The sequence below is a fragment of the Myotis nattereri genome, assembly GCF_964212035.1.
Source record: "Myotis nattereri genome assembly, chromosome: X".
Classification (NCBI taxonomy): Eukaryota; Metazoa; Chordata; class Mammalia; order Chiroptera; family Vespertilionidae; genus Myotis; species Myotis nattereri.
In genome coordinates this window covers 39,896,676-39,919,414 of record NC_138078.1, presented here as the reverse complement: position 1 = coordinate 39,919,414, position 22,739 = coordinate 39,896,676, and the positions used below count along the sequence as shown (strand labels likewise).

Sequence of the window (22,739 nt, the reverse complement as noted above, 5' to 3'; positions counted from 1 at the left end):
GAGGGACTGAAGGAGAGCTCCAGGGCATGTCCGGCCCATCTCACAAAGTCCCAGTCGACCAAACCCCAGCTGTAAGCTAACCTACCAGTCAGAGCGTCTGGCCCCTGGTGGCCAGTGTAGATCATAGTGACCTGTTGAATGGTCAAACAGTCAGAGGGACACTTAGCATATTAGGCTTTTATATATAAAGATAATATTTCATTACATATATAATATATATTTCATTATATATTTCATAATAAAATATTTTATTATATAAGGACTCACCAGTCTTCTTTTTTCATTCATTTATTTATGTAAATCTAGATTGATTCTATAATGACTATAACTAGTAATGCTTCAATAAACACAAGGGTGAATATATCTTTTAAAATTAGTGTTTTGGTGTGTTTTTTTTATTTTTGGGATAAATATCGAGAAGTGGAATCTTTGGATCATTTGTCATCTTTATTTTTAATTTTCTTAAAAAAATAAACAAGTGGAATTACATCAAAATAAAAAGCTTCTGCACAGCAAAAGAAACCATCAACAAAACATCTACAGTTAATCAGTTTATGTTCTTCATTATATTCTACAAATGAGTGAGATCATGTGCTATTTATCTTTCTCTGACTGGCTTATTTCACTTAGCATAATGCTGTACAGGTCTATCCATGTTCTTGCAAATAGTAAGAGTTATTTCTCTTTTATAGCAGCCTATTATTCCATTGTGTAGATATACCATAGTTTTCTAATCCACTCATCTGCTGATGAGCACTTAGGCTGTTTCCAAATCTTAGCTATTGTAATTTGTGCTGCTATGAACATAGGGGTGCATATATCCTTTCTGATTGGTGTTTCTGATTTCTTGGGATATATTCCTAGAAGTGGAATTACTGGGTCAAATGGGAGTTCCATTTTTAATTTTTTGAGGAAACTCCATACTGTTTTCCACAGTGGCTGTACAAGCCTGCATTTCCACCAGCAGTGCAGGAGGGTTTCTTTTTCTCCATATCCTTGCCAGTACTTGTCCTTTGTTGATTTGTTAATGATAGCCATTCTGATAGGTGTGAGATGGTACCTCATTGTCATTTTGATTTGCATCTCTTAGATGATTAGTGACTTTGAGCTTTATTTTATAGGTCCCTTGGCCTTCTGTATGACCTCTTTTGATAAGTGTCTATTTAGGCACTTTGCCCATTTTTTTTTTTATTTGGATTGTTTATCTTCCTTTTTGTTACATTGTATGAGTTCCATATAAATTTCGGAGATTAAACCTTTATGGAATATAACATTGGCAAATATGTTCTCCCTTTCAATGGGCTCTCTTGTTTTGTTGATGGTTTCTTTTGCTGTGCAGAATATTTTTATTTTGATGTAGTCCCATTTGTTTACTTTCTCCTTAGTTCCCATTGTCCTAAGAACTGTATAGGTGAAGATATTGCTATGACATATGTCTGATATTTTGATGCTGATGGATTCTTCTAAGATTTTTATGGTTTCCTGTCTTACATTTAAGTCCTTTATCCATTTGGAGTTTATTTTTGTGTATGGTGTAAGTTGGTGGTCTAATTTTCTCTTATGGCATAAATCTGTCCAATTATCCAACACCTTTATTGAAGAGACTGTCTTGACTCCATTGTATGCTCTTGCCTCCTTTGTCAAATATTAATTGAGCATAATGTCTTGGGTTGATTTCTGGGTTCTCTCTTCTGTTACATTCATCTATATGTCAGTTCCGGTGCCAGTACCAGGCAGTTTTGAGAATAGTGGATTTGTAATATAGCTTAATATCTGGTATTGCAATCCCACCAACTTTGTTCTTCTTTCTCAAGATTGCTGCAGCTATTTGGGGCTTTTTTAATTCTATATAAATTTTTGGAGAGTTTGTTCTAGGTCTGTGAAATATACCATTGGTATTTTAATGGGAATTGCATTGAATCTACAGATTGCTTTGGGTAGTATGGCCATTTTAATGATGTTGATACTACCAGTCCATGAACTCGATATATCCTTCACTTGTTCATATGTTTCTCTATCTCTCTTTTCAATGTCCTTTAGTTTTCTGAATACAGGCCTTTTACCTCCTTAGTTAAGTTTATTCCTACGTATCTTAATTTTTACTGAAATGGTAAATTGGATTGGTTTTTTTTTTGTTTCTCTTTCTGTGACTTCTTTATTGGTGTATAAAATGCCATAGATTTCTGGGTGTTAATTTAGTATCCTACTACATTGCTAAATTTATTTATTAAGGCTAGTAATTTTTTAATGGAGTCTTTAGGATTTTCTATGTACAATATCAAGTCATTTGTGAATAATGACAGTTTTAATTCTTCTTTTCCAAATTGGATGCCTTTTATTTCTTCTTCTTGTCTGATCGCTATGGCTAGCACTTCCAGTACTATGTTGAACAGGAGTGGTGAGAGTGGGCATCCCTGTCTTGTTCTTGTTCTTAGGCAAAATGGTTTCAGTTTTTTCACATTGAGTATGATGTTGGCTGTAGGTTTATCTTATAAGGCTTTTATTATGTTGAGATATGATCCCTTTATACCAACTTTGCTGAGAATTTTTATCTAGACAGGGTATTGTATTTTGTCAAATTCTTTTTCTGCATCAATTAATGATTTTTATCTCTCATTTTGTTTATGTGATGTATCACATTTATTGATTTGCAGATATTGTATCATCCTTGCATCCCTGGAATAAATCCTACTTGGTCATGGTGTATATTTCTAATGTAATGCTGGATCTGATTTGCTAGAATTTTGTTCAGGATTTTAGCATCTATGTTCATTAAGGATATCGGCCTATAACTCTCTTTCTTTTAGTGTTTTTATCTGGTTTTGGAATTAGGGTAATTTTGGATTCATAGAAACAGCTTGGAAGTGTGTCTTCCTCTTGAATTTTTTGGAGTAGTCTGAGGAGGATAGGTTTCAGTTCTTCTTTAAATGTTTGGTAAAACTCCAATATATAGCTATCCAGTCTGGGTCTTTTGTTTGCTGGAGGATTTTTTATTACTGCTTCAATTTCATAAGCAGTTATTGGCCTATTCAGTGTTTTTATCTTCTTCCTGATTGAGTTTTGGAAGCTTGTATTTTTCTAAGAAAAATACATGATCTCACTCATATGTGGGATATAATGATCAACAGAATTTGATGAACCATAACAGATACAGAGGCAAAGGGAAAGGGAGGCGGTTAGAGAGGAACCAAAGGACTTGTATGCATGCCATATTAGCATAACCAATGGATAGATACACTGGGGTGGTGGGGCCTTGCCAAAGGTGGGATGGCTGGGTCGGGGGGGGGGGTCAATTGGGGAAAAAGGAGACATATGTAAAACTTTAGACAATAAATAACAATTAAAGTCTTGGTTCTCATTTAAGAATACACAATAATCAAGAGGACACATGATGGGGAGCCAGTTTTCAGTAAAAGATGCACAATGGGTCCATCCAAGTAACTTCATCAGTTGAATACATTTTTTTCCAGTTTTCTTTTGTTGGCTTTTCTTCCACAAGTTTAGTTGCAAATTTAAGGCCTCTCACATACATTTTATTTACTAATGCATGCTTGTATGCAAATGTCAAAACATTATTGTCAAAAAGATCAATCCATTTTGTAGTTTCCCAAAAAGTTTCTGTCAGAGAATCCAAAGTACTTTCTTCTTCTTCTTCTCTTCCTCCTGCATCACTTGAAACAGCTCATCTTGATCCTGTGCTTAAAGAAGATGGTCAGCCAGGGCACATCCTTTTCTACACAGGGCATCTACAAGGGTGGATTATTGTTTACCCATGTCATTTTTTATAGTAGCTGCATCAGGCCTGGGGTCAGTCTTCATAGCAATATAAACTGCTAGGGCCGTTTGATCTATATGATAAATAACAGCATTTTCAGCTTCAACAATTTCATTAAGTCTTTTCATTCATTCCTTTTCAGCATCCAACTGATGAAGTTGTGCAACATATAGAGGAAGATAATTAGGATATGTTTCTTTCAATTCATTATAAATGTCATTAGAATCCAGCTTTGTCATCCATTGAATTTTAAGATCTTGTAATGCTTCAATAAACTTTTCTTTGAAATCTTTCTTTTTCTAAATTTTTGTCTTTATCTTTGCTGCCATTCTTAGTCTTTGTTGGTGGAGATATTAGATAGTAATGAACAGAGATTATATCCACTTTCTTTCCAAGTTCAGTCTTTGACAATGTTAAGGATCCTGCAAAGTAGCATCCAGGTCCTGCCCCTTTAGGTATTTTGTCATCAGGTAAGGAAGTAACAAAGAATGGCTGGTTATATTTGGGTGGTAATGTCAAATTACTCGATTTCTTCTTTCCTAGAAGTGCAAGGCTATGATTTTCATGAATATCTAAGTTCAAGGTATTAGACAACCTATAAAAAACAATAAATGGAAGATCTTTAAGATATTCCAAATCACTGAATTGCTCATGACAAATCTGTAGATGAATTGTATAATCTCCTTTCTCCAGTTTCATCGAATCCTTATGTGGATAGGCATCACCTGAACCCATTTGTCTTTTATGCTGGTCAAAGATGACCCACAGTTGGCTGTCAAATTCTGATTCATATACTAATTCACAAAGTAGTGGGCAGCTTGGAGTTACTTCCCCACTTTTGGATGAAAGTTATAGGTAAGGATTATTTCATAAAGTTGACAATTATTTGGCAAAACATCTCTTGATCCTAAAGGTTTTGTTTTTGCACTCAGTGGGTATAGTGTTTGGACCCAGCTCTTCAAAGTTATGCAGGGAGCCAGAGCTTTATATTTCAAGGAGAACTGAATATCAAAACAGTTGATTCCTTCTGATGCATGAATGTTTAACTGAGGAGTGGTACACACTATCATATGGAAAGAAATGGTGTAATCAATATTGACATCAGTAAGACTAGCCCACCAACGGACAATGCAAAATTCAATTGCTTTCCCACTTAAGACAGAAAAAGCTTCAGTCAGTGTTCCTTTTTCTGGAAGGGAACAAACTTATAGAATTTATGGCTTCGATATGCTCTTTGCTTCACAAATTGTACTGCATAAAGAATAAACTTGGCCAACACCTCAACAGAACAAGAACACACTGTAACTTCAGCCCATGTTGCTCCCTCAGGAACCTCAACAAAATGCACCATCTCAGCTGTGCCAAAAGAGCTATATTCTTGGGCTTCTTTATAGTTTCTCAATACAGTAGATTTACTCAAGTCCCCATCTTCATTTGAATCAATGCAGGCTCTCCAGACTTCACCATCATGCCATACCAAGCAGTCATATACAGGGCTAGGATCACTATATTTTTTCTCAAAAGAATTTAGCCATTCCACTTGACTTTGAAGCTCCTCTTTGATTAGTTTATTTACTTGAGAAAGGCAATTGTTTGCAACATCAAATTCTTCTTGTTTTCTACAAGCTTCTGCCAGGGCTATTCTGTGAACAGGGTCCCAGGTTTTTTCCTTCAGTTCTTTCTGTATCCTTTCCTTGAGAGCCTTTGGATAGAAGTCGTAGCCATTTTTTATGCTAATATGATATCTGCCTGAAGGATTTGTCCAGCTTGCAGGAATCTGATGCACTCTTCCTGAAAGGCCAATAATTTCACCATTTTTTGGCTCTACTACTATAGCAGTATTCATATCATCACTTCCTGTTGTGTCAATGATATCAACAAGTTTTGGTTTTCCATCAGATGTAACCTGCATGCCCGAGGGCCCCGGGGTCAACCCCCGTGTCCAGGACGGCGATGAGCACCCCCTACCCCTCATACTTCGGGTAGCAACAGAGGAAAAAATGCTGCCCCAGTCTCTTTCTTGGGCAGCAGGCCGTGGAAGGGGAAGGGCTCCTTGGTGGCAGTGGCGGCCATGGACGCAGGCTGGAGGATGGGGAAAAGGCAAATTGCCAGGCTGCGCAGAAGATAGATGCGAGCAGGTTAGATAATTTATTACCATTTTTTCTTTTTTCTTTTTTGAGGTAGGCCTATGAACTTCCCTCCCAGGATTGCTTTCACTATGTCTCATTAATTTTGCATTGTTTTGTTTTCATTGTCATTTGTTCCCAGGATGTTTCTTATTTCTTCTTTGATCTCTTTGTCATTGCTTAATAACATGCTATTTAGCTTCCAATTTTTTTTTATTTTAGATGATTTCTAATTTTATGGCATTGTGATCCAAGAAGATGCTTGATATGATTTCAATCTTCTTGAAATTGTAGAGACTTACCCTGTGTCCTAATATGTGGTCTTTGAAAATGTCCCATGTGCACTTGAGAAGGTGTATTCATCGCTTTGGAGTGAAATATTTTGAATATGTCAATTAATTCCATCTGATCTAATGAGTTGTTTAGGATTGCTGTTTCTTTGTTGATTTTTTGTCTAGAAGATTTATTCATTTATGCCAATAGGATATTAAAGTCCCCTACTATAATTGCATTGCTGTTGATCTCTTTCTTGATATCTTCCAGAAGTTTTTTTTTAAATGTATTTGGGTGCTCCTGTATTGGGTGCATATATATTTATCAGAGTTGTATCCTCTTGTTTCAATCCCTTTAGTATTATGATGTGGCCTTACTTATCTATTGTTATGGTGTTAACTTTGAAGTCTATTTTGTCAGATACAAGTATTGCTACCCCAGATTTTTTCTTTTTCATTTCCGTTTCCATGAAAAACTTTTTCCATCCCTTCACTTTCAGTCTGTATGAATCCCTTGTTCTGAGGTGGGTCTCCTGTAGACAGTATATGTATGGGTCTTATTTTACTTACCCATTCAGCCACCCAACGTCTTTTGATGGGAACATTTAATCCATTTACGTTTAACGTTATTATTGATAAGTACTTGTTTGTAGTCATTTTTATTCTTTATGCCTGTGTACCTTTTTCCCTTTCTTTTTCTTATTTTTACAACAATCCCTTTAGCATTTCTTGCATTACTGGCTTGGTAGTAATGAACTCTCTTAGTCTTTTTTGTCTGTGAAGCTTCTGACTTCCCTTTTAATTTTGAATGATAGCTTTGCTGGACAGAGTATTCTTGAATTGAATCCCTTGCTTTGCATCACTTTGTATACATCATTCCATTCCTTTCTGGCATGATGTGTTTCTGTTGAGAAATGATTTGATAATTTAATGGGAGATCCCTTGTAGGTGACTCTATGTCTCTTTTTTGCAGCCCTTAAGATTCTCTCTTTGGCATTAATGTTTGCTACTGTAATATGATGTGTCTTGGTGTGGGTCTTTTTTGTTCATCTTGTTTGGGACTCTCTGTGCTTGTGTGACTTTTTCTTCCCCAAGTCAGGGAAGTTTTCTGTCATTGTTTCTTCAAATAGGTTTTCTAATCCTGCTTCTTTTCTTGTCCTTCTGACATTCCTATTATATGAATGTTGCTTTGTTTCATGTTGTCCCAAAGGTCCCTTAAGCTCTACTCCTGCTTTCTATTGTTTTTTCTTCAATTGATGTTCAGATTAGGTGTGTTTTTCAATCCTGTCTTCTAACTTGCTGATTTGGTTGTCGGTGACTGATAGTCTACTGCTGAAACCTTCCATTCTGTTTTTAAATTGTAGCTATATCATTCTTCATTTCCTCTTGGTTTGTACATATATTGATTTTCTCATCCAGCCTGTTTAGGAACTTAATGACCCTTACTCTGAATTTTTTTCTCTGACATATTTCTTGGCTCCATTTCATTTAGTTCCTTTTCTGGTGAGTCCTTTTCTTTCCTTGTGGTGTTGTTTCTTTGTCTCCCCATTTTTGCTGTCTCTTTCTGGCACTGGGCACCCCCCATGGGGTGTGATAGGTTGAAGACCCTATTGGGAAAATGGTCCAAAAATCATTATCTCAGAGGCTGGATTGCCTTGAATCTCATGCCTTTATTGTCTCTACTCTGAGTTGTATTCCCTTCTCCGATGGTTCTTGTCCTTAAGTTGTCCGCTTTAGTTGGTCTCTGTGGTAGCTGTGTGTGCACAGTTCCTGTGTGCAACTCTCTGTGAGGACCCAGAGCCCTCTGGCATGCAATTCACTGTGAAGCCCTGGAACCCATGGCATGGTGGTGCCCTAGGTCCCTTTGGCAGAGCACTTTCAGTACAGTCCTGTGACCCCTGGCTAGGCACACCTGGTAGCTTCTGGTCACCCTAGAAGTGCTCTCCTTTGGCCCAAATGGGGCTCATGCTGGATTTCTCTGGGTATCCCCAGCAGGAGTGTCCCAGGGGCCATTGTGGAGTGGGTATGGGTTGTTCTGGATTTCACAGTCAGAGCTCTTCTGTGGCCCAGTGTGGGGTGCATTCTGGGTTACTCCAGATTATCCTGGCAGCAAGTCCCTGGGCTTAGATTGGAGCAAGCACTGGTTGCTCTGGGTTGCACAGTCCTTGTTTTCCTGTGGCCTGAAGTGAGGCAAGTGGTGGGTTGCCCCAGTTCACCCCCCTATGTGGAGCAGGTGTGGGTTACTCTGGTTCACACAGTCCACAGTCTCCTGTGGCCCAGATTGGGGTGGACACTGGGTTTCTCTGGGTTGCCCCAGCAGCAGGTCCCAGGACTCAGGGTTGAAAGGGTGCCAGGTGGCTCTGGTTTAGACTGGCACCATGATTCTGGGGCCCAGGATGAAACTGAGGTACAGGGGTCCCTGTGGCTTGCACTCACTGCAGGGTCCTGAAACTGGATCCTGGATGCTGGGGCCAAGCGGGCTGGTGAGGAGGCCTGTGTGGGAGCTCACTCTAGCAAGTGCTCACTGCAGATGTCTGGGATCCTGCTAGGAGGTGCTGCACCACTCACTGCTTGGGCAATGTGGTGGTTCTACATGGGTTACGGCTGGCAAGTAGCAGTCTCTAGGTGTTCTCTGCCCTTACTTATTGAAAACTGTCTCTTCAGCTATGTCTAATTTGTTAATTCTTGGTTTATGTTCTCTGATTTAGTTGCTTTTCTGGCTTTGCCCCAGGAGAAGGTGTGTGCCACTTCTGCCTATTTGGTCACCATTTTGAAATCCTCTCTATCCTAACTTTTTATTTAAAAATTAACTCAAAATGTATCATAGCTCTAAGTGAAAACTATAAAAAATTTAGAAGAAAACATAAGAGAAAATTTTGGGGGCCTAAAGCTTGGTGAAGAGCTCTTATATATGACACTGAAAGCATAATCCATTAAAGAGAAAATTGATAAATTGAACCTGATTTTATCCACATATTGCTCTGCAAAGAAGGCTATTAAAATAACAAAAACACAAGCCATAGACTGAAATAAAATGTTTGCAAACCTCATATCTGTCCAAGAACTTGTGTCTAGAACATATAAAGAACTCACCTGATTCCTAGAATTTGTCAAATTTGAACACTGCCTAGCATTTGTTTCTGCATCTGCAAAGCATTCTTAAATTTTCTATCACCTAGCCTGACCTTTCTATAACCTGAATCTGACCTTTATATTTCAGACCCTTAGTCTGATTATGGTACATGAAATCTAAGCCATTACCATGAATTTACAGACACTTGGCAGCTCACAAACTGTCCTGAGAATTCCTCTACATGTTAAAAAGGATTGACAGTACCTGGCCTACCAACAAGAATAAGGTGACATTATTGTTGCAAGAAGGTTTTTTTATTACTTTATTTATTGGCTGGGGAGAGAGAGAGAGAGAGAGAGAGAGAGAGAGAGAGAGAGAGAGAGAGAAAGAGAGAGATTTGTGATACCATTTATGTATGCATTCATTGGTTGATTCTTGTATGTGCCCTGACCAAGGATTGAACCAGAAACCTTGGTATAGCAGGATGACACTAACCAACTGAGCTATCAGGCCAGGTCTCAAGAAGTTTTATTAAAATATTATATCCTCATCTTTTGGACTGGACTAATGGGGAACTAACAGATGCAGTGAATTCCCCAAGATTATATACCTAACTAGTAGATAGCATAGCTGAGACTAGAACCCAGAGTTTTTGCTTCCTGGTAGGATGCTCATTCTCTGCACCTCATACTATTTCTCATATAATGCTCCCCCACTAACAGCAAAATGTAATGATACTTATAAGAGATTTTTTAACTCTTCCAGTTGATGGAATTTGTATGATATAAAATTCAGTAATATACTCATTCATAATTTCAACTAACATATATTGAGATCTTACTATGTTGCAGGCCCTGACATAAGTAATGTAGAAATATTTGAGGTATTCAAAGAGTAATCACTACTGAATAGTTCTCAATAGTTCTCATCAATCTCTAGTAGCACTACTAGGTATAATAGTCTGAAGCTTTATGAAATACCTGTTTATGATTCTACATTAAAAAGGGATTACCAGCCGAAACCGGTTTGGCTCAGTGGATAGAGCGTCGGCTTGCGGACTGAGGGGTCCCAGGTTCGATTCCGGTCAAGGGCATGTACCTGGGTTGCAGGCACATCCCCAGTAGGAGATGTGCAGGAGGCAGCTGATCGATGTTTCTCTCTCATCGATGTTTCTGACTATCTCTCTCCCTTCCTCTCTGTAAAAAATCAATAAAATATATATATTTTTTTTTAAAAAAAAGGGATTACCAGAGATCACACTATTTCCTACCTCCAATTAGAGGTGCACTCAACATAAGAAAATTATAATCCTGGTTAATGCTAATATGGTATCAAGCACTGATCTAAGCACTGTACATACACACACACACACACACACACACACACACACGTAATCATTCAATCAGTACAATAATTCTAAGATGTAGGTATTATTATCTCCACTTTAGAGATGAGTAGATTAAGGTATAGGAAGATTAAGTGACTTGTACATACCCATAAAGCTGGTAAGTAGTCAAGCCAAGATTTGAACTCAGTCTGTTTTGAGAGTTTACACTCTTAAGTACTTCACTCTACAGTCCTATATTACTTTGTGGGAATCTCTACTAACCTAAGTTGAAAGACAGAAATAAAAAATGAGGAAACAAAACAGAAGTCTAATTGAGTACCTTTAAACTCAGATTTTTATTACATTCCCTTACAAGGTAGTACAATTGAAAATGTTCTAGGGGAGTTTCTTGGGGTGGTTTTTATTTTTTGTTTTGTCTCTTTAATATAGTCTCAACTAGACATAAAATAGAAAAGAAATGTAGCATTTCCACTGAGCTTTTGAGTTCTTTCATATATGCTCCAAAAGTGTTACTCATCCCACCTCCATGGCCCCCTTCCACTAATGTAACAATACAAGAAGTAGTACAATGTACTTTTTGGGAAAAGTGACTCTTTGCAATAGTTTTGGATCATAAGAATGTATTCTTTTATCCCTTGATGATTTCCCACCTCAATTTCCCAGCAAAGAGTATTTCCTAATGCTTAGATTGTTGGCAGTATTTCCACCAATAAAAGTTGTTTAGTTCTGCCCTTAAGGTTACAGTCTCAAGTGGGAAGTAATGCTGTAAATCCAAACAACTTTGCCAGCAAGGGGGACAGAGAACTGGGCTACCTGTCTAAGGATTTCTGCAGCAATAAGGTTCCTGTGAGAGATGTTATTCTGAAAGAACATATCCACTAGACTTAAAAGTTAGTTTTGATCTTAGTTGCCACTCCTCACTTCTAACACCCAAATTGACTGTGTTTGTGCTATGAAGGCAGTGGCTGTAATCCTCTACCTTCAAGTCTTTCTGCACCTATGACATAAGCCTACATTTTTCCTTAATGCCAAGGCTGCTCAAAATTGAAACATTCTAGGCTGAGGATTAAAAAAAAGAAAAGAAAAGAGCATATAGCCCAGCTGTTCTCAACCTGTGGGTCGCAAACAATGAAAATACATCCTGCATATCAGATATTTACATTACGATTCATAACAGTAGCAAAATTACAGTTATGAAGTAGCAACGAAAATAATTTTGTGGTTGAGGGTCACCACAACATGAGGAACTGTATTAAAGGGTCGCTGCATTAGGAAGGTTGAGAACCACTGTATAGTCCATCCTTTGTTTCAGTTCTACCTTTGAAAATCTATATTTTTCGGTGATGAGTACACTTGTCTGTAGCATGCTTATTTCAAATTGACAACCAGGCAGTGCACATAAATTTCAGATGAGCAACACCATTTACCTACAATACAATTAAGTATCCTTCTTCAACAGGGTGTTTTACAGTATTGCAGTATACTTAATCTAAACACTACTTGGCATGCCAACTATAGATCAAACCTCAAGAACTTCCTATTTCCACAACTTTCTCCACTGTGTACAATTACTTTAGGTATTCAAAGCAGTAAAGGCCTACCTCTAATTTTTCCTTCAATACCCCAAGGACTTATATAAGTGACCAGGAGGAAACAGTATACCTCAAGGAGTTATGTTACCTCGAAAGTAGAATATATACATGTGACTTCCTGTCTGGACAAAATAGTGTAGACTCATATCTCCATCTTTTACCTTCACAGAGTGCAATTAAAATCAACAAACAAAGGAGAACTCTGAAAGGTAGAAATGGCTAGGGACGCCAGGATTGTAGAAAACACACAGTGGCAGGGTGCCTTATATCATGCTATTCAACAGAAGAAAGGAACCCAGTCCTGGAATTTCCTGACCCCCTACTTAACAACAGAAGATGGTTCAAGTAGACTTATACTTCCCCCAGATCACTCAGAGTCCTGCTATAATAACAGGACAGCCTCACATCACAGGCAAGGGGGATTGATTATCCTGCTAATAATAAGAGGCAAGAAGAGTACTCTTCCATCCAGGGCCTGAAACTCACTCTCCTCCACTACCAAAAGACACTGGGTAACTGCATGACACAAAGAGATCCCACCAAAACAACCACCTGCACTGAAAACACTCGTCATCCCACGGACTGGAGACTCCACTCACCCACTTAGAAACACCAGATGACTTTGCTTGGGAAAGATCATTCTGCCCATTTAATACACCCCAACTGACACCAATTGGAGTCCCAGTAGCAGAAGATAAACCAAGCAAATAAGAATAACACTAGAAAGGTTCTGAAAATTATATTTTCATTGAAACCACAGTTCACAAAGTCCAGGATCTGCATACTAAATCTAAATAGGGTGACTGCCTCCTAAAATAAAAAATTTAAAAAAGGCCCAGAATCTTCTACTGTAATAGAAAATAATGTTCAGGAAACAATAAAAAATCACATGCCATATCAAAAACCAGAAAATACAATCAACTGATGACAGCATCAAAATGAATCCGACATTGGAATTATCTGACAAGGATTTTAAACCCAACAATGATTCAACACGCATTACAAATTATTTTGAAGCACATAAAGACATATAAAAATCCCAGCAAAGAAAAAGAAGTTATAATAAAAAACAAATTGAAATTAGAGAACTAAAAAAATGAAATCACATACTTTTAAAACTCATTAATGGCTTAGTAGTCAAGTGTAGATGACAGAAGATAAAATCAACACATTTGAGAACATATCAATAGGATTTACCCAGCCTGGCAAGCACAAGATATAGACAGGGGTGGGAAGAAATTAACAGTGTCTCAGAAACTCATGGGACAATAGCAGAAAACCTGACATACATATCACTGAGCCCCAGAAAAAGAGAAGAAATAGAGTAGAGCTGAAAAGCCCTCAAATTTGTTAGAAGATACAAACCCATAGATTCACGAACATAAGTATACCCCAAATAAAATAAATCCAAAGAAATCCATGTGAAGACATATCATAATTAAACTTCTGAAGATTAAATACAAATACAAATTTTGAAGTAAAATAGTAAAAAAGAAACACATCAAGATCTGGACAAACTTGTACCACTGCTGGCTTCTGTATTTCAAAGTATGAAAAAATTTTCGCCCAAAGACAATGTCTACCAATAATTTTTTTATTTTTATTTATTTATTTATTTTTTTGGTGCACAGGATGATGCCTAACCAACTGAGCCACACCAGTGAGGGCAATTTATTATTATTTTTCTTTCTACCAATAATTTTATCCCTCATCTTATATTCACCATTTGTCCCTCACTTCATTTGCTATTTCCAAGGGATTGTAGTAAGAGTGTGCTCAGACTTCCTGAGACCTGAAGAAAATATCCATTCTGTCACCCAAGCTATACCTCTTCATGTTTGCTCCCCAAACTATTCTCTCTATGCTTTATATACTTGTACATTTTTCAAGTTGCAGAGTTTCTATCTTCTCCCCTGAGATGATGGCATCATTCATTAGTTTTGTCTGCTAAAATATTTCCCACCTTGTCAATATACATACTAGTACTGCCCACCCCTTGCTAATTTTATATCATTAATCTTACTTTTTTTCCTGGTAACAGTCTAAATAATTGTTCACAATTTTTTATATGTGTAAGCTACTATTATATTTCTCTCCTCTCCCCCATACCTTAGGAGGTAGTAAGCAATCTCCCTATTCCTAGAGCCTTCAAGCTGTCTCCATTCATCAGGAAGTCCTAGATTCTATTCAGCTGATCCTAGTTATCTTTCAATAATTCTTGAAATATCTCCAATTTGCTGACATCTTTTTAAAAGCAGGACATACCTGGGCCTTCGCTGGGATTCTGATCTCATTAAACAATGTCAAAAAAAAGAAGGGGGGGAACAATGTGCTTTAAGTGGGAAAGGGTTAGAGTGGGAGTCTGCCATTGATTTATCTCTTAAGGACTTAGCACTAACAGTGTGAACTTGAACAATTTCACCTTTCTGGAAATTGATTGACACTCATTGGTATGAAAGGGTTTGGACCAGATGACATTAAGATTTCTTCCAGTACTATGAATTGCCAATGATGGAAACCTACCCATCAGGCTTCATATTGCACCACAAAATATATTTCAATTGTCTATGAACAAAGCTGGTCATGAATATGAATTCTTTTTTATTGTTTGGAGTATTGCATATAGTATTACATATGTCTACTTTTTCCCCCATTGACCGCCACCCAGCCACCCCCAGTCCCTGGCACAAGACCTCATCCCCCTAGTGTCTGTGTCCATTGGTTATGCTTATATGCATGCTTAAAGTCCTTTGGTTAATCTATTACACCCCCCCCACCCTCCTGCATTCCCACTGAAGTTTGACAGTCTGTTCAATGCTTCTCTGTCTCTGTATCTATTTTTGTTCATCAGTTTATGATGTTCATTTATTCCACAAGTGAGTGATATCATGTGATATTTATCCTTCTCTGACTGGCTATTTCACTTAGCGCAATGCTCTACAGGTCCATCCATGTGGTTGTGAATGGTAAGAGTTCTTTCTTTTTACAGCAGAGTAGTATTCCATTGTGTAGATGTATCACAGTTTTTAATCCACTCATCTGCTAATGGGAACTTAAGCTGTTTCCAAATCTTAGCTATTGTAATTGTGCTGTGATGAGCATAGGGTTGCATATGTCCTTTCTTTCCCCACCCCCCAAGGGCTATGAATAAGTTCTTCTTTATTCCAAGCTCTGCTCTCTTTGCATAGAGCTCCAAATCTAATTGGCTTTCCAATACCAGGGAAATCAGCTTAAGCTGACAAATGATTCTGCCCAGAGCCCAAATCCCTAGTCTTTATTATAGACCACAAGTCTCATTTAATTGGTGGAATACTCCATCCCTTTACTCTGTCCCAAGATCCACAAGGGTTGGCACTTTGCAGTTCCCCATTTATGTAGAGCCCCTAGTCTATAGTCCCCATTTGTTAAGGTCAGCTGGCTAAATTTTTCCCCCAGTACAAGATTCCACAATGGGAATTGTTATTAGAGAATTGTATGGATGGTCTTTCTCCATTGATAATGAGAGTGGGATTCTACTGGAATAAGAATTTCAGGAGGATGAGATGTGGTAGAAAATACCTTTGTTTCTAAAGTCCCATTTCCTTAATCCAGTCCTGGAAGAGGTGCAGCTGGGGATTCACCAGAGCTAGAAGCAAAACTAGAATCCAAAGTTCCTGTTCCATGGTAGATGGGTCCAGTTTAGCATTAGACTAGTCACAATCCATCAGTCCTTTGTGTGTGGGCAAATGCAAGAGCATAAGAGCCCCACAAGCCAGGAGCACGAACCAAGGGAAAACAGCATGAACAAAGAGAGGGAACTCCTTTGTTTAGGAGCTTATGTATCTCAAATATTCTAGTATTTACAGAGGCTACAGCTACTCTGGCCAATGCCCTGTTCCGAGGTGTGACTGACAAGCAAGTACCTTCCCTATTCATCCAGACTTCACTGAGTATGTGTCTATTTGGCCTTTCTTTTGCTCCTTTCCAGTTAATAACTGGGTTTATTATAACAGTATCAAAATATTATTAAAATGCTTTAGCGATGAGAGCAGGTAAACTTAACTTACATAGGTTTACAGTTGTGAGTACATGAAATATATTTTTTCTTGTATTATTATTTATTAATTATTGCACTATTTCCATTACAACTATAAACCTACATTTGCTCACCCATTATCCAAATGCCAAAACAAAATTTGGATCCAAATGTTCTTTTATAAACTAGTGAGTTTCATATTAATGTACAAATGGCAAATTTTGGAATGAAAGCAATAAGATTGCTGTTTGCAGATTTCTGTTTGCATCTGTGTGTGTGTGTGTATATATATATATATATATATATATATATATATATATATATATATACATAATCTTTTACCTTCAGGTGATATCGCTAAAATTAATGTGTAAGACAACTTATTTAATTAACTTAAAGCTAATTAAATGCTTGTATAAATTAAACTCTCAGAAATATGAAAGAAACTAAGCTAAATGCTTTTAAGTTCACTTGATCTAAAATAAACTTTAGTAAATAAAAGCTAGCTTGAGTTTGTTGGTTTAAATAAAATAGATATGTCTTCAAAGTTATCAGCATTAGAAATAATACAGAAATACAAAACTTTCATTCTATATTGGATTACGAAAAGTCCAGTTATATTTCAGCAAGAAAAATAGCTTGAGATGATAGCTGACTTTGTCTACTATCTCCTGAAGTTTTTGTGGCTAGTTTAAACATAGTTGTTAAGAAAGTAAATTAGCCAAAACTGGTTTGGCTCAGTGGATAGAGCGTCGGCTTGCGGACTGAAGGGTCCCAGGTTCGATTCCGGTCAAGGGCATGTACCTTGGTTGCGGGCACATCCCCAGTGGGAGATATGCAGGAGGCAGCTGATTGATGTTTCTCTCTCATCGATGTTTCTGACTCTCTATCTCTCTCCCTTCCTCTCTGTAAAAAATCAATAAAATATATTTTTTTTAAAAAAGAAAGTAAATTAAATAGATATAAGTAGGATAAGGGTTTTTTAGATGAAGTTTTCAAGTAGTTTTCCCAAATCTTTTTGGTAACCTGAAGCCTTAAAGTTTTGCAGTGTTAAGTCAAATGATAGAAATCCATTGAGTATCTACATCATATCCTATCTAATAAAAGAGAAACTTGGTAATTAGCGTACGACCACTACCCTTCCCATTGGCTAATAAGGGCGATATGCAAATTAACTGCCAGCCAAGATGGCGGCCGGCAGCCAGGCAGCTTAAAGCGAACATGAGGCTTGCTTGCTTCAGTGACGGAGAACTCCAACGATGCCCGCCTGCCGCTGCCGGCCTCTGAGCTGCAACACTAAACAACTATGTTACAAATATAGAAGCTAAACAAAACCCCAGAAACCTGCTTTAGTCGCCGGGATTCAGCCAGCAGGATTGCAACATTGTTTCAAATACAGAAGGTAAACAAAGGCCAGAAACCTGCTTTCAGCAGTGGAGGCATAAGAGCTGGAGCCTCAGAGCTAAAGCTGGCCCAGAATTAAAAAAAAAAGAAAAAAAGGAGTGGTTGGGAGCTTCAGTCACCCACCAGCCTGAAAACAGCCCTCAGCCCCTCACACAGACTGGCCAGGCACCCCAGTGGGAACCCCCACCCTGATCCAGGACACCCTTCAGGGCAAACCAGCCGGCCCCCACACGTGCACCAGGCCTCGATCCTATATAGTAAAAGGGTAATATGCCTCCCAGCACCAGGATCAGCTTGACAGGGGGCAGCGCCCAAACCCCCTGATCGCCCTGCGGCTCTGTGTGTGACAGGGGGTGGGGCCACAACCTCCCTATCCACCCTGCTCTGTTCGTGACAGGGGAAGGCGCCCCAACCCCCTGATCAGCCCTGCTCTGTGCCTGATAGGGGGGAGCACCCCAACCCCCTGATTGCCCTGCGGCTCTGTGTGACAGGCTGCAGTGCCCCAACCCCCTGATTGGCCCTGCTCTGTGTGTGACAGGGTGCGGCGCCCCAACCTCCCCCCCTCCCCACTGGCACTCCTCTGTGTGTGACGGGGTAGAGCCATAACCTCCCCATTGGCCCTGCCCTGAGTGTGACAGTGGCGGTGCCCCAACCCCCTAATTAGCCCTACCCTGAGCGTGACTGAGGGTGGCATCGCAACCTCCCGATCCGCCCTGCTCTGTGCATGACAGGGGGCAGTGCCCCAACTCCCCAATAGGCCCTGCTCTGTGCCCGACCAGGGGCTGCACCTAGGGATTGGGCCTGCCCTCTGCCACCCGGGAGCAGGCCTAAGCCAGCAGGTCGTTATCTCCCGAGGGGTCCCAGACTGTGAAAGGGCACAGGCTGGGCTGAGGGACCCCACTTCCCCCCAAGTGCACAAATTTTTGTGCACCAGGCCTCTAGTATATATATAAAGAGCCAGGGTCCATAAGGACAGAAGGCTTGACCAAACACTGGAAGTCAGGGTTACCCAGAGAGAGGCAGGGTCTGATCCGCAGTCTCTGTGGTAGCTGTTGATCAACCATTGCCTCTCACTTTCTCTCCGGCTTCACCAGCAGCAGACCCTCTGTTTCTCTCCAGACCTCCTTGGGGGCTGCTAATCAGCCCCGCCTCTTTGATAAGGCCCAGAGATAGGCCCAGAGATGCTGACTGGTACAGAAACCAACCAATCAGTACTTAATCTGGGTGAAGTGCCAGGAGCCAGTGGCTGCCTAGGAGGCGGAGCTTTTGATGCTGACTGGCATCGAAACTGACCAATAAGAACCTAATCTGGGTGAACTGCGAAGGCAGAACCTAAGGTGGGGCTGAGGAGGTGTTTTAAGGGCAAAAGCTTTTTGGTGTAAGGTACAAGAAAGTGGTTCAATTTTTTAATGACTAGTTTGGCAGTATAGTGCATATGGCTGACTATCAGTCCAGATATAGCGATTATGTGTTTTTGTCTGCCAAGAACATCCCTCCTGCTGAAAAAGGCTCCCCCCCCCACATTCAAGCAATCCTATCCTATATAATTTATCTATATTAATAAAACAGTTATACACTAATTAAACTGGGTCAAACAGCCATCTTCCGGATGTCTGACTTCCTTCCCAACAAAGCCATCTTGGTGGGGACCAAGGCAGAGGCCATTAGAGGTGATCAGGCCGGCAGGGGAAGGCAGTTAGGGGCGATGAGATAGGTAGAGGCAGTTAGGGGCAATCAGGCCAGCAGGGGAGGGCTGTTAGGGGTGAGATCAGATCGGCAGGAGAGGGAAGTTGGGTGCAACTAGGCCAGTAAGGGAGGGCACTTGGAGGCAAGATCAGGCTGCCAGGAGAGGGCACTGGGGGGCAATATCAGGCCAGCAGGGGAGGGCAGTTGGGGGTGATGAGGCAGGCAGAGGCAGTTAGGGGCTATCAGGCCATCAGGGGAGTGGTTAGGGGTGATCAGGCTGACAGGCAGAAGTGGTTAGGGGCAATCAGGCAGGCAGGCAGGCGAGCGGTTGGGAGCCAGCGGTCCTGGATTGTGAGAGGGCTGTCCGACTGCCAGTTTAGGGGTCCCAGATTGGAAAGGGTGCAGGCTGGGCTGAGGGACAACCCCCCCCCCTGCCAGTGCATGAATTTCATGCATCGGGCCTCTATAATAATAAAAGTGTAATATGCTAATCAGACCAGACATCTTTCCAGATGACCTACCAGACAAAGCTGGGGCTGCGAGGAAAGCCCAAATCCCAGGTGCCTGCTGGAAGCCAGAGGGAAGCCCAGGTCCCAGGTGCCAGAGGGAAGCCAGTGCCATCAGCCGGAGGAAGGAAGGTCTACTCTTGCAAGAATTTTGTGCATTGGGTCTCTAGTTTGTTTTAATTTCTGTATTGATTAAGGTATTAAATATGTGTCCAAATCCCCCCCATTACCCTCCAAACTTCCCCACTCATGCCCTCACCACCCCCCCATTGTCTGTGTCCATTGGTTAGGTTTATATGCATGCATACAAGACCTTTGGTTGATCTTCCCCCCTTACCCCCACCCTACCCTACCTTCCCTCAGAGGTTTGAAAGTCTGATCAATGCTTCTACACTGTGGTAAAAAAAAAAAAAGAAAAAAAAAGAAAAAAAAAGGGAATTCTTACCATTTGCAACAGCATGGATAGAACTGGAGAGCATTATGCTAAGTGAAATAAGCCAGTCAAAGAAAGATAAATATCACATGATCTCACTCATTTATGGAATATAAAGAACATAACTGATGAAAAAAAGCATATGTCCTTTCTGATTGGCGGGTCTATTTGATTGAGATATACTCCAAGAAGTGACATTACTGGGTCAAATGGGAGTTCCATTTTTAGTTTTTTGAGGAAACCCCATACTGTCTTCCATAGTGGCTGCACCAGTCTTTATTCCCACCAGCAGTGCACGAGTGTTCCTTTTTCTCCACATCCCGCTAGCACTTGTTATTTGTTGATTTGTTGATGATAGCCATTCTGACAGGTGTAAGATGGTATCTCATAGTCGTTTTGATTTGCATCTCTTGGATGATTATCGACTTAGAACATGTTGTCATATGTCTTTTGGCCTTCTTTTTTTTTTTATCTTTAAACTAGAGGCCCAGTGAACAAAAATTTGTGCACTCGGGGGGGAGAGGGCCTATGCCCTCTCGCAGTCTGGGACCCCTTGGGAGATAACGACCTGCTGGCTTAGGCCTGCTCCTGGGTGGCAGAGGGCAGGCCCAATCCCTAGGTGCAGCCCCTGGTCAGGCTCATAACAGGGCCGATCGGGGAGTTGGGGCACCGCCCCCTGTCATACACAGAGCAGGGCGTATCGGGAGGTTGCGACGCCACCCTCAGTCATGATCAGGGTAGGGCCGACTGGGGGGTTGGGGCACTGCCCCCTGTCACACTCAAGGCAGGGTCGATGGGGAGGTTGCGGCGCCACCCCCTGTCACACACAGAGCAAGGCCGATCAGGGAGTTGGGGCGCCGCACCCTGTCACACACAGAGCTGCAGGGCGATCAGGGGGATGGGGCGCTCCCCTCTATCAGGCACAGAGCAGGGCTGATCAGGGGGTTGGGGCGCCTCCCCCTGTCACGAACAGAGCAGGGCGGATAGGGAGGTTGTGGCCCCGCCCCCTGTCACACACAGAGCCGCAGGGCGATTAGGGTGTTTGGGCGCTGCCCCCTGTCACGCTGATCCCAGTGCTAGGAGACCTCGCGGCTCCGCTGATCCAGGTGCTGGGAGGCATATTACCCTTTTACTATATAGGATAGAGGTCTGGTGCATGGGTGGGGGCCGGCTGGTTTGCCCTGAAGGGTGTCCTGGATCAGGGTGGGGGTCCCCACTGGGGTGCCTGGCCAGCCTGGGTGAGGGGATGATGGCTGTTTGCAGCTGGTCACACACCCTTCAGGGTGGGGGTCCCCAATGGGGTGCCTGGCCAGCCTGGATGAGAGGGTGATGGCTATTTGCAGCTGGTCACAGAACCTTCAGGGTGGGGGTCCCCACTGGGGTCCCTGGCCAGTCTGGGTGAGGGGATGAGGGCTGTTTTCAGGCTGGCGGGTGACTGAAGCTCCCAACTGCTCCTTTTTTTTCTTTTCTATTTTTTATTCTGGGCCAGTTTTAGCTCTGAGGCTTGGCTCCAGCTCTTAGGCCTCAGCTGCTGAAAGCAGGTATCTGGTTTGTTTGGGTTCTATAATCGAAACACTGTTTCAACTCCAGCTCTGAGATCCTGGCTGGCTGAAAGCAGGTATCTGGGGTTTTGTTTAGCTTCTTTATTCGTAACAATGTTTCAAACTGCAAGCTCAGAGGCCGGCAGCAGCAGGCGGGAATGTTGGAGTCCTCCGTGACTGAAGCAAGCAAGCCTCGTGTTCGCTTCAAGCTGCCTGGCTGCCGGCCGCCATCTTGGCTGGCAGGTAATTTGCATATCGCCCTGATTAGCCAATGAGAAGAGTAGCGGGTGTACGGCTAATTACCATGTTTCTCTTTTATTAGATAGGATTCTTTATTAGTTAAGGAATTACAAATGTGTCCTTATTCCCCCCATTAACCCCCCTCCATCGCCCCACTCCACTCATGCTCTCATCCCCCTGTTGTCCATGTCCATTGGTTTGTCTTATAGGCATGCAAACAAGTCCTTTGGTTGATCTCTTCCCCATGCCCCCACCCTCCCCTACTTTCCATCTAGGGATTAACAGTCTGATTGCTGTTTCTCTGTCTTTGGATCTGTCCCCATTCATCAGTCAATGTTGTTCTCTATAGTCCACAAATGAGTGAGATCATGTGGTATTTATCTTTCTCTGACTGACTTATTTCACTTAGCATAATGCTCTCCAGTTCCATCCAAGCTGTTACAAAAGGCAAGAGTTCCTTCTATTTTACAGCAGTGTAGTATTCTATTGTGTAGATGTATCACTTTTTTTAATCCACTCATCTGAAGATGGGCACTTAGGCTGTTTCCAAATCTTAGTTATGGTTAATTGTGCTGCTATGAACATAGGGGTGAATATACACTTTCTGATTGGTGTTTCTGGCTTCTTGGGATATATTCCTAGAAGTGGGATTACTGGGTCAAATGGGAGTTACATTTTTACTTTTTTGAGGAAGCTCCATACTGTTCTCCACAGTGGCTGCACCAGTC

At 41.1% G+C, this 22,739-nt stretch overlaps 1 pseudogene across 1 annotated transcript; it reads right to left on the bottom strand.

Moving 5' to 3' along the window:
- Positions 1 to 434: 434 nt before the first annotated feature.
- LOC308511664 (tripeptidyl-peptidase 2-like) lies at positions 435 to 5,848 on the bottom strand (annotated as a pseudogene). Its single transcript has 2 exons — positions 3,370 to 5,848; positions 435 to 461 (listed from the first exon to the last, which is right to left on the bottom strand). The product of its transcript is annotated as a tripeptidyl-peptidase 2-like (transcript).
- Positions 5,849 to 22,739: the final 16,891 nt, after the last annotated feature.